The sequence below is a fragment of the Galeopterus variegatus genome, unplaced genomic scaffold (assembly GCF_000696425.1).
Source record: "Galeopterus variegatus unplaced genomic scaffold, G_variegatus-3.0.2 Scaffold1415, whole genome shotgun sequence".
NCBI lineage: Eukaryota > Metazoa > Chordata > Mammalia > Dermoptera > Cynocephalidae > Galeopterus > Galeopterus variegatus.
The window spans coordinates 244766-252667 of NW_007727526.1; the positions used below are offsets into that span (position 1 = coordinate 244766).

Genomic DNA, 7902 nt, shown 5'->3' on the forward strand with positions numbered 1-7902 from the left:
CATTTGCAAAGAAAACTCCAGGTGTGGGCCGGCCTGTGGCTCACTCGGGAGAGTGTGGTGCTGATAACACCAAGGCCATGGGTTCGGATCCCATATAGGGACGGCCGGTTCGCTCACTGGGTGAGCGTGGTGCTGACAACACCAAGTCAAGGGTTAAGATCCCCTTACCGGTCATCTTTTAAAAAAAAAAAAAAGAAAGAAAACTCCAGGTGAATTCAAGTAGGTATTTAGCTATGTATGGCTGAAAGATAAGGGGTAAGGAGATATGGTGAGAGATGAGGTTGAAGGTTGGTTGAGGATGAGCTCAGAAAGAAGCTGGGTGCCATGCAATTTGATTTTTATCCTGAAGATTTTTATCTTGGAGAAACTTGCAAGGGCTTATGGGCAAGTGTCCCGACCCGCGGGATATTCAACCCAGACCCTGGAGGGGGGAGTGGGAATGGGATGGAACAAGAGACGCGAGAAATTGAGACAAGACAGTATTCTGATCAAGTCTCGTTTATTGGCTCTAAGGTTACATCTTATATAGGAAAAAGCAGGCATATTGTAAGGAGTTAGGAATGCAGGAATACGATAAGATCTTGAGAAGAAACAAAGTCAGAAAATCTCTGATGCAAAGAAGCCCCCAATCTTTACAAGAAAGCAGAAACTAGAAAGGAGATAAGAGGTCACTCTTGAGTAGACTTGCATAGCCAGGAGCACAGCGTCCCAGGCACATCAAGTCTCGTTTATTGATTCTTAGGTTACATCTTATATAGGAAAAAGCAGGCATATTGTAAGGAGTTAGGAATGCAGGAATACGATAAGATCTTGAGAAGAAACAAAGTCAGAAAATCTCTGATGCAAAGAAGCCCCCAATCTTTACAAGAAAGCAGAAACTTGAAAAGAAATGAAAGGTCACTCTTGAGTAAACTTGCATAGCCAGGAACACAGTGCTCCAGGCACAAACAGATTATGAGGCAGATATCCCGTAAGCACAGACATCTGGCACAAGCAGATTGTCACGTGGGCTTGGTCGCACAGGAACAGGTGCAGGGCCATAGGCACACAAGAAGGGGTGTGCGGCTACAGGCTCCCAACAGGCAAGGGCAGGGATAGATTGCCACCTTACAGACAGGGCTAAAAGGCCAGATGACTAGGTGAAACTGCAGACAGGGAAATCAGTTAGAAGTTTTGACAATATTCCAGGTAAATAAGCCCTTGAACCAAAAGCATTGGTTGCCAGGGGGTGCAGGGAGGGACAGGAGGAAGGTGAGGATGTTTTCCAGCTCTGGGCTCTCTCTCCATTCCCTAATCGATGCTTGCTTTTTTCTCTCCTAGCCACGAGTGGCAGCGCTGACCCCACGTACCAGGCAGGTGACTGCCCACGGGCTGTTTGAAGGACACGGGAGACCCAGTAACCTAACAGGCTGCCTTCTGCAGGGTCTGTAACCCCTCCACTGGAGTCGCTTTTATAGCTGTGTTCATACAAAAGCAAACACTGAGCACTTGCTGATGCTTTTGGTTAATGATGTTTTTTAGGGTCCACCATTCAAATCTTAGCCAACTGTGAGGAAAGGCTGTAAGAGGAGTTTGGAGATGGACTGTCACAGTTCTGGAGGACCAGACGCTCAGGAACTCCGGGAAATAGAGGAGGCCACACTGCCCAGGAAGGACTGGCTGCTGGGGTAGGCAGGGAGTCTCCGTTCAGAAGTAATTCCTGCCCTTTGGCCCCCAGGAAGTTTCCTTTCGCTCTGAGGCAGGATCAAGTTTCTCAACTTCTCCTTATGCGCATGGATTCCCAGACGCAGATTGGTAGATCCTCCAGGTAGATCCTGGGCAAACCAGGAGAGGGCACGTGATGGAGCATCTCAAGAAGCGGACGCTGAAAAGGTGGCTCGGGAAGACTCGGGGCTCGTCGGGGCAGCTCTGGGACCCTCAGAGCTCCCGGAGCTGACGGACCAAAAAAGCAGGAGCAACGTGAGCGGCTCCCACGTGCCACCGCACACCTAAGCGTTCGCCAATGACAGAGCCAAGCCCGAGCGCAATTTTTCTCCTTGGGAGAGGTCCGGGGACGGTCTTCAAGGCTGGAGGGTCGAGGCTCGCTCTGCCGCTCCCAGCTTGGGAGGTCTCTCCTGGCCCTGTTAGGCCCGGCACACGCGCTGGCTGGATAGTCCGCGACCAGTCAATGAGAAGTGCAAACGCTGTTTGCTTTTCGTTGCTGATTGTTAAGTAAACTGCTAGTAAGCCTATTGAACGTCAATAATCTTTCCAGAAAAATCTTTTAATTAAGTTTACATAGAAGCAATTGGTTACAATTGTAGACATTAGTCAATTAGAAGATGTGAGAGAGGGAGGTGGAGTGGGGGCCAGGGTGGGGTGGGGTACAGGGGTGTGTGTGGAATCGGGAGATTGAAGGATGTGTGCAAGATCTGGGGACGGACGTTTGTCTCTGGGATGAGCAGCGCGGGCGGCAGCTCTCCCAGGCCAGGTCCTGCACAGGACCGCCCCCGCACACTCGCCCCCACCCCCTGGCTGGACAGTGACTCCAGGGATTCTTCTCCCTCTGCTTTACTTAGAAGCGGGCAGGTGCAAACTTCCCTCTTCTCCTTCTCTCTGATCAGTCGAGCGGCATCCACCGAGGACCCTCAGGGACCGGCGGCGGGATGGGGGGGGTCGCGCCTTGCCCCTTGGGGAGCCGCGGAGCGCGCAGGAGATTTGGGGGTGGGCAACGTCCCCGAGAGAGCGAGACCTCTTTCGCGGGCGGTGTCCATAACATGCTCCCCAGTGGGCGATAGTGGGGCGCGGCGGTTCCCGGGAGGCTCGTGGGCCCCGAGTGAGAGTCCGGCCCTGGGAGGTGGCCCTGAAGAGCCCGCGGCTCCTGCTCGGGCTTCTGCTCCCTGGGCGACTCCACCGCGGAGCGCGGAGGGCTGAGGGCTGAGCCCCACGCCCGTGAGCCGGACTCGACGCGTCCCCAGGTGGCCCGAGGTAAGGGGTGGGGTGCGCGGTCCGACCCCAACTCCCCCCTGCCTGGAGGAGGCTTCTCTTTTCCAGCCCGGGCCGGGGCTACCGCTGGCCCTCCCCGGGGGCTGCTCTCGCCCGCCGGGTTCGTGCCCTCTCCCCGTGCCCGGTGGCCCGCGGTGCACGGCGTCACCGCGCCCGTCCCGTCAGGTTAATCCAGGCTGGGATGCGGCTGTTCCTGCGCTCGGTGCAGGCGCGGGTGCAGGGCGGTGGCCTGGAGGACCGAAGGGCCGGGTCCCCACCGAGTGCGCGCGGCGCTCCGGGTCCTCCGGGCCCATCCCGCCGCCGTGCGCGGGCGCTGGAGCAGCTTGGGGGGCGGGGGACGCCTTTGCGTTCGGTGGTCTGGACCGCAGGCCGCTGGACGCGCAGCACCCCCTCGTGTCCCACCCCCAAAACCCGCGAGGGGCGACCGCCGAGGTCCGCACCCCGTCCCCGTCCCCCCCCCTGGCCCGCGGATATAACCGAACCCCGCCACCTCCGCTGCCTCCGCGGTCTGGAGTCCATCCGGGCTAAAGGCGTTAACCTTGGATTCCTCTCAACGCAGGGCCCCCGGGGATGCTGGGGCACCCGGGAAAGTCTCCAAGCAGGAGGTCCAGGACCCTGTGGGTGAAAATGGAGAGGTAGGAAAGGGGCAGACATTGTTTAAATTGAAGTTCAATGGTAAGGCTGTGTTTTTTTGTTTGTTTGTTTGTTTGTTTTATGCAGTATAGTTTACATGCAATAAAATGCACCCATTTTAAGTGGATATTTAGATGAGTTTTGACTAGTTTATACACCACTACCATGGTCAATACACAGAGCATTTCTGTCTCCTCAAAAGTTATGTGCGGGTCCCAGACCACTCTCAGTCACCCGCCGCGCCCCGCCCCACACACCTGGGCTCCAGGCAAACACTGGACCGCTTTCTGCCTATACGTTATATATTTGTATTTTCTAGAATTTCATATAAATAGAATCGTACACTATGAACTCTGTGTCTGACTTATTTCACTTAGCATAATGTTGTTGAGGATCATCTGTATTGTTGGAAGGATCAGTAGTTTACTCCTTTTTATTGCTGAGTGATATTACAATTTGTTCATCCTTTTTCTTCTCCACAAACTATTTCCCAGTTTTGGCTCCCCCACCCCCGCCCCCCCAGTTTTGGCTATTTTGAGATAAACTGTTATGAATATTTCTACAAGACTGTGTGAACATATTGTTTTATTTCTCTTGGGTACATATCTAGAAATGGAGTGGCTGGGTCATATTAAAAAGTGTATTTTTAATTTTATAAGACTTTCAAACTGTTTTCTAAAGTGATTGAAGCATTTTACACTCCCACCAGCGGTATATGAAAGCTCCAGTCATATCCACGTATTTATCAACATTTGGTATTGTCAGTCTTTTTAATTTTATTCTGGCGAGTATCCAGTGGTATCTTATTATTTTAAAATTTCATTTCTCTAATCACTATGTTGAGCACCTTCACGTGCTCATTTTATTTATTTATTTATTTATTTTTCTTTCTTTTTTTCATAAAGATGACTGGTAAGGGGATCCTAACCCTTGACTTGGTGTTGTCAGCACCACGCTCTCCCAAGTGAGCTAACCGGCCATGCCTATATAGGGATCCGAACCCATGGCCTTGGTGTTATCAGCACCACACTCTCCTGAGTGAGCCACAGGCCGGCCCCAACATGTGCTCATTTTTAAAATTCATGTACTGCTCCTTCTTTAGTGCAATGTCTGTTCAAATATTTCATTCACTTTTGTCAGATTATTTGCTTTATATTCTTGAGCTGTAAAGGTTCTTTAAATATTTAGAATATAGGTCCTTTATCTTATTCATAGTTGTTTTTGTTGTTGTTGTTGTTGTTGGTTTATGGGTAGTGGGATCTGAGCCCTTGATCTTGGTGTTATAACACTGCACTCTAATGAACTGAATAACTGGCCAACCCTTATTCATTTTCTTAACATGGGTGTTTTAAGGAGCAAAGTTCTAGTTTTGATGAAGTCCAATGATTATTTTCTTTTCCAGTTTGTGATTTCTGGGTCCTAAGAAATCTTTTGCCTTAAGCAAGTTTGCACAGATTTTCTCCTTACAAGTTTTACAGTTTTAGCTCATATGTTTAGGTCTATGAATTATTTCAAATTAAATTCCATATATGGTGTAAGGTGAGGGTAGGGGTTTGTTTGTTTTTTGTTTTTTTTTTTTCCTGCATACATATATCCCATTGTTCCAGCACAATTTGTTGCATAAACTTCTATTTTCCCATTAAATTACCTGCAGTAGCTAGACTTTATGATGGTACCTAATGAATACCTTCTGTATTTAGGCCCCTGTGTAGTCCCCTTCCATGAAATTGGTTGCATTGGTTGACATGTACAACCAATACAATTTTGCAGAAGTCAGGGAGTATAAATGACCATGCTAGGTTATGAAAACACTGGCTTCCACCTTGCTTTCTTGGATCACTCAACCTGGGGGGAGCCAGCTGGATAGTCAGGCCACTCTATGGAGAGATTTATGTGGTGAGGAACTGAAGCCACCTATCAACAGCCAGCATCCACCTGCCAGAGAGGTAAGTAAGCTATTTTGGGAGTAGATCTTCCAGCCCTAGTAAAGCATTCAGATGACCCCAGCCAACATCTTGACTGCAACCTCATGAGAATGCCTGAAATAGAACCACACATGTAAACTGTTTCTGAATTCCTGACTCTTAATTCTGTCCCATGGACTTATATGTTTATCCTTACATCAATACCACACTGTATTGATTACTGTAGCTTTATAGTAAGTCTTAAAGCTCTCTAATCTTGCTTCCTTTAAAAATTGTTTTTATTATTCTAGGTTCTTTGTCTTTTTACATGGTTTTACAGTGAACTCATCAATTTCTACAAAAATGTTGCTGGAGTTTTGACTGGGCTTTCATCAAATCTATAGTTTTAATTAGGGGAAACTAAGACATAAACAATATTGAGTCTTCTGACTTATGAACATGGACTATATCTACATTTACGTAGGTTTTCTCAAAATTTTCTAAGTAATATTTTGTAGTTTTGAGTATTTGGGTTTAGGTCTTGCAGATATTTTGTTGAATTTATTCCTAAGCATTTCATGTTTTGTTTTGTTTTGTTTTGTTTTTAAAAGATGACCGGTAAGGGGATCATAACCCTTGACTTGGTTTTGTCAGCACCACGCTCTCCCAAGTGAACTAACCGGCCATCCCTATATAGGGATCCAAACCTGTGGCCTTGGTGTTATCAGCACCACACTCTCCCAAGTGAGCCATGGGCCGGCCCAATGTTTTTGATAATATAGTAAATGGTACTATATTTTAAATTTCTATTTCTAGTTGGTTGCCGCTAGTACCTAGACATACAACTGGTATGTGTATATTGACCTCTTAACCTTCCTGAACACCTTTCTTGGTTCTATCTAGTAGCTTTTTCTAAGTTTCATTTGGGTTTTCTACGTAAATGATCATGTTGTCTGTGAATAAAGGTAATTTTACTTCTTCCTTTCCAGTTTAGAAGTCTTTTATTCTTTTTCTTGCCTTGTTTCACTGAGTGGGACCTCTAGTAGAATATTGAATAGAAGTAGTGAGAGCAGGCAATATGGCTCTTGTTCCTGATTTTAGGAGGAAATAGTCAGGCTTTACCATTAAATATGATATTAATTATACGGTTTTTATAAGTATTCTTTTTTTTTTTTTTAAAGATGACTGGTAAGGGGATCTTAACCCTTGACTTGGTATTGTCAGCACCATGCTCACCCAGTGAGCAAACCGGCTATCCCTATATGGGATCCGAACCCGTGGCCTTGGTGTTATCAGCACCACACTCTCCCGAGTGAGCCACGGGCCAGCCCTAAGTATTCTTTATCAGATTGAGGCAATTCACCTCTGTTCCTAGTTTGCTGAGAAATTTTATCATAAATGGATGTTGAATTTTGTCAAATGCTTTTTTCTAAGTCTATCGAGATGATCATATGGTTTTCTTTTTTCAGTTGAACAATGTGGTAAGTTAAAAATGTTGATGTTTGAATATTAAACCAATCTTGCATCATTCCTTGGATAAGCCTCATTTGAGCATGATGTATTTTCCTTATTATTTTCTTATTATATTGCTGGAGTTGACTTGCTAATTGCTAAGGATTTTTTTCATCTATATTCATGAGGGATATTGACCTGAAATTTTCTTTTCTTATAATATCTTTGTCTTTGTTTTGAAACCAAGGTAATGCTGGCCTCATAGAATGAGTTGGAGAGTACTTACTCTTCTATTTTCTGGAAGAGTTTATGTAGAATTTGTATTATTTTTTTCTTCAGTGATTGGTAGAATTCACTAGTGAAGCCATCTGGTTTGGAGTTTTCTTTGTGGGAAGGTTTATAACCACACATTCAAATTCTTTAATAATTATAATGAATATTCAGGAAATTTCTTCTTGAGTGAGCTTCAGTCTCTCAAAAGAATTTTTCTTTCTTTTTTTTTCAGAAAGATGACCAGTAAGGGGACCTTAATCCTTGACTTGGTGTTGTCAGCACCACGCTCTCCCAAGTGAGCTAACCGGCCATCCCTATATAGGGATCCAAACCCGTGGCCTTGATGTTATCAGCACCACACTCTCCTGAGTTAGCCACGGGCCGGCCCTTCTCAAAAGAATTTTTCCATTTCATCCAAGTTATTTGACTGGTATAAACTTGGTCAGAATATTTTCTTATTATCCTTTTAATATCTGTGTCGTCTGTAGTGATGTCCTCTCTTTCATTCTTAATGTTGGTAAATGTGTCTTTTCTCTTTTACTATTCAGTTTGGAAAGAAATTTTTCAATATTATCTTCTCAAAGAATCAGCTTCTGTGTAATTGATTTCTCAACTGTCTTTTTAAATTAATTTATTTTGCTCATCTTTATTTTTT

General features: G+C 45.8%; 1 long non-coding RNA gene across 1 annotated transcript; it reads left to right on the forward strand.

Moving 5' to 3' along the window:
- The first annotated feature begins 937 nt into the window (after positions 1 to 937).
- Positions 938 to 2242, forward strand: LOC103593782. Its single transcript, XR_550784.1, has 2 exons — positions 938 to 1423; positions 1522 to 2242. It is a non-coding gene; the product is annotated as an uncharacterized LOC103593782 (long non-coding RNA).
- Positions 2243 to 7902: the final 5660 nt, after the last annotated feature.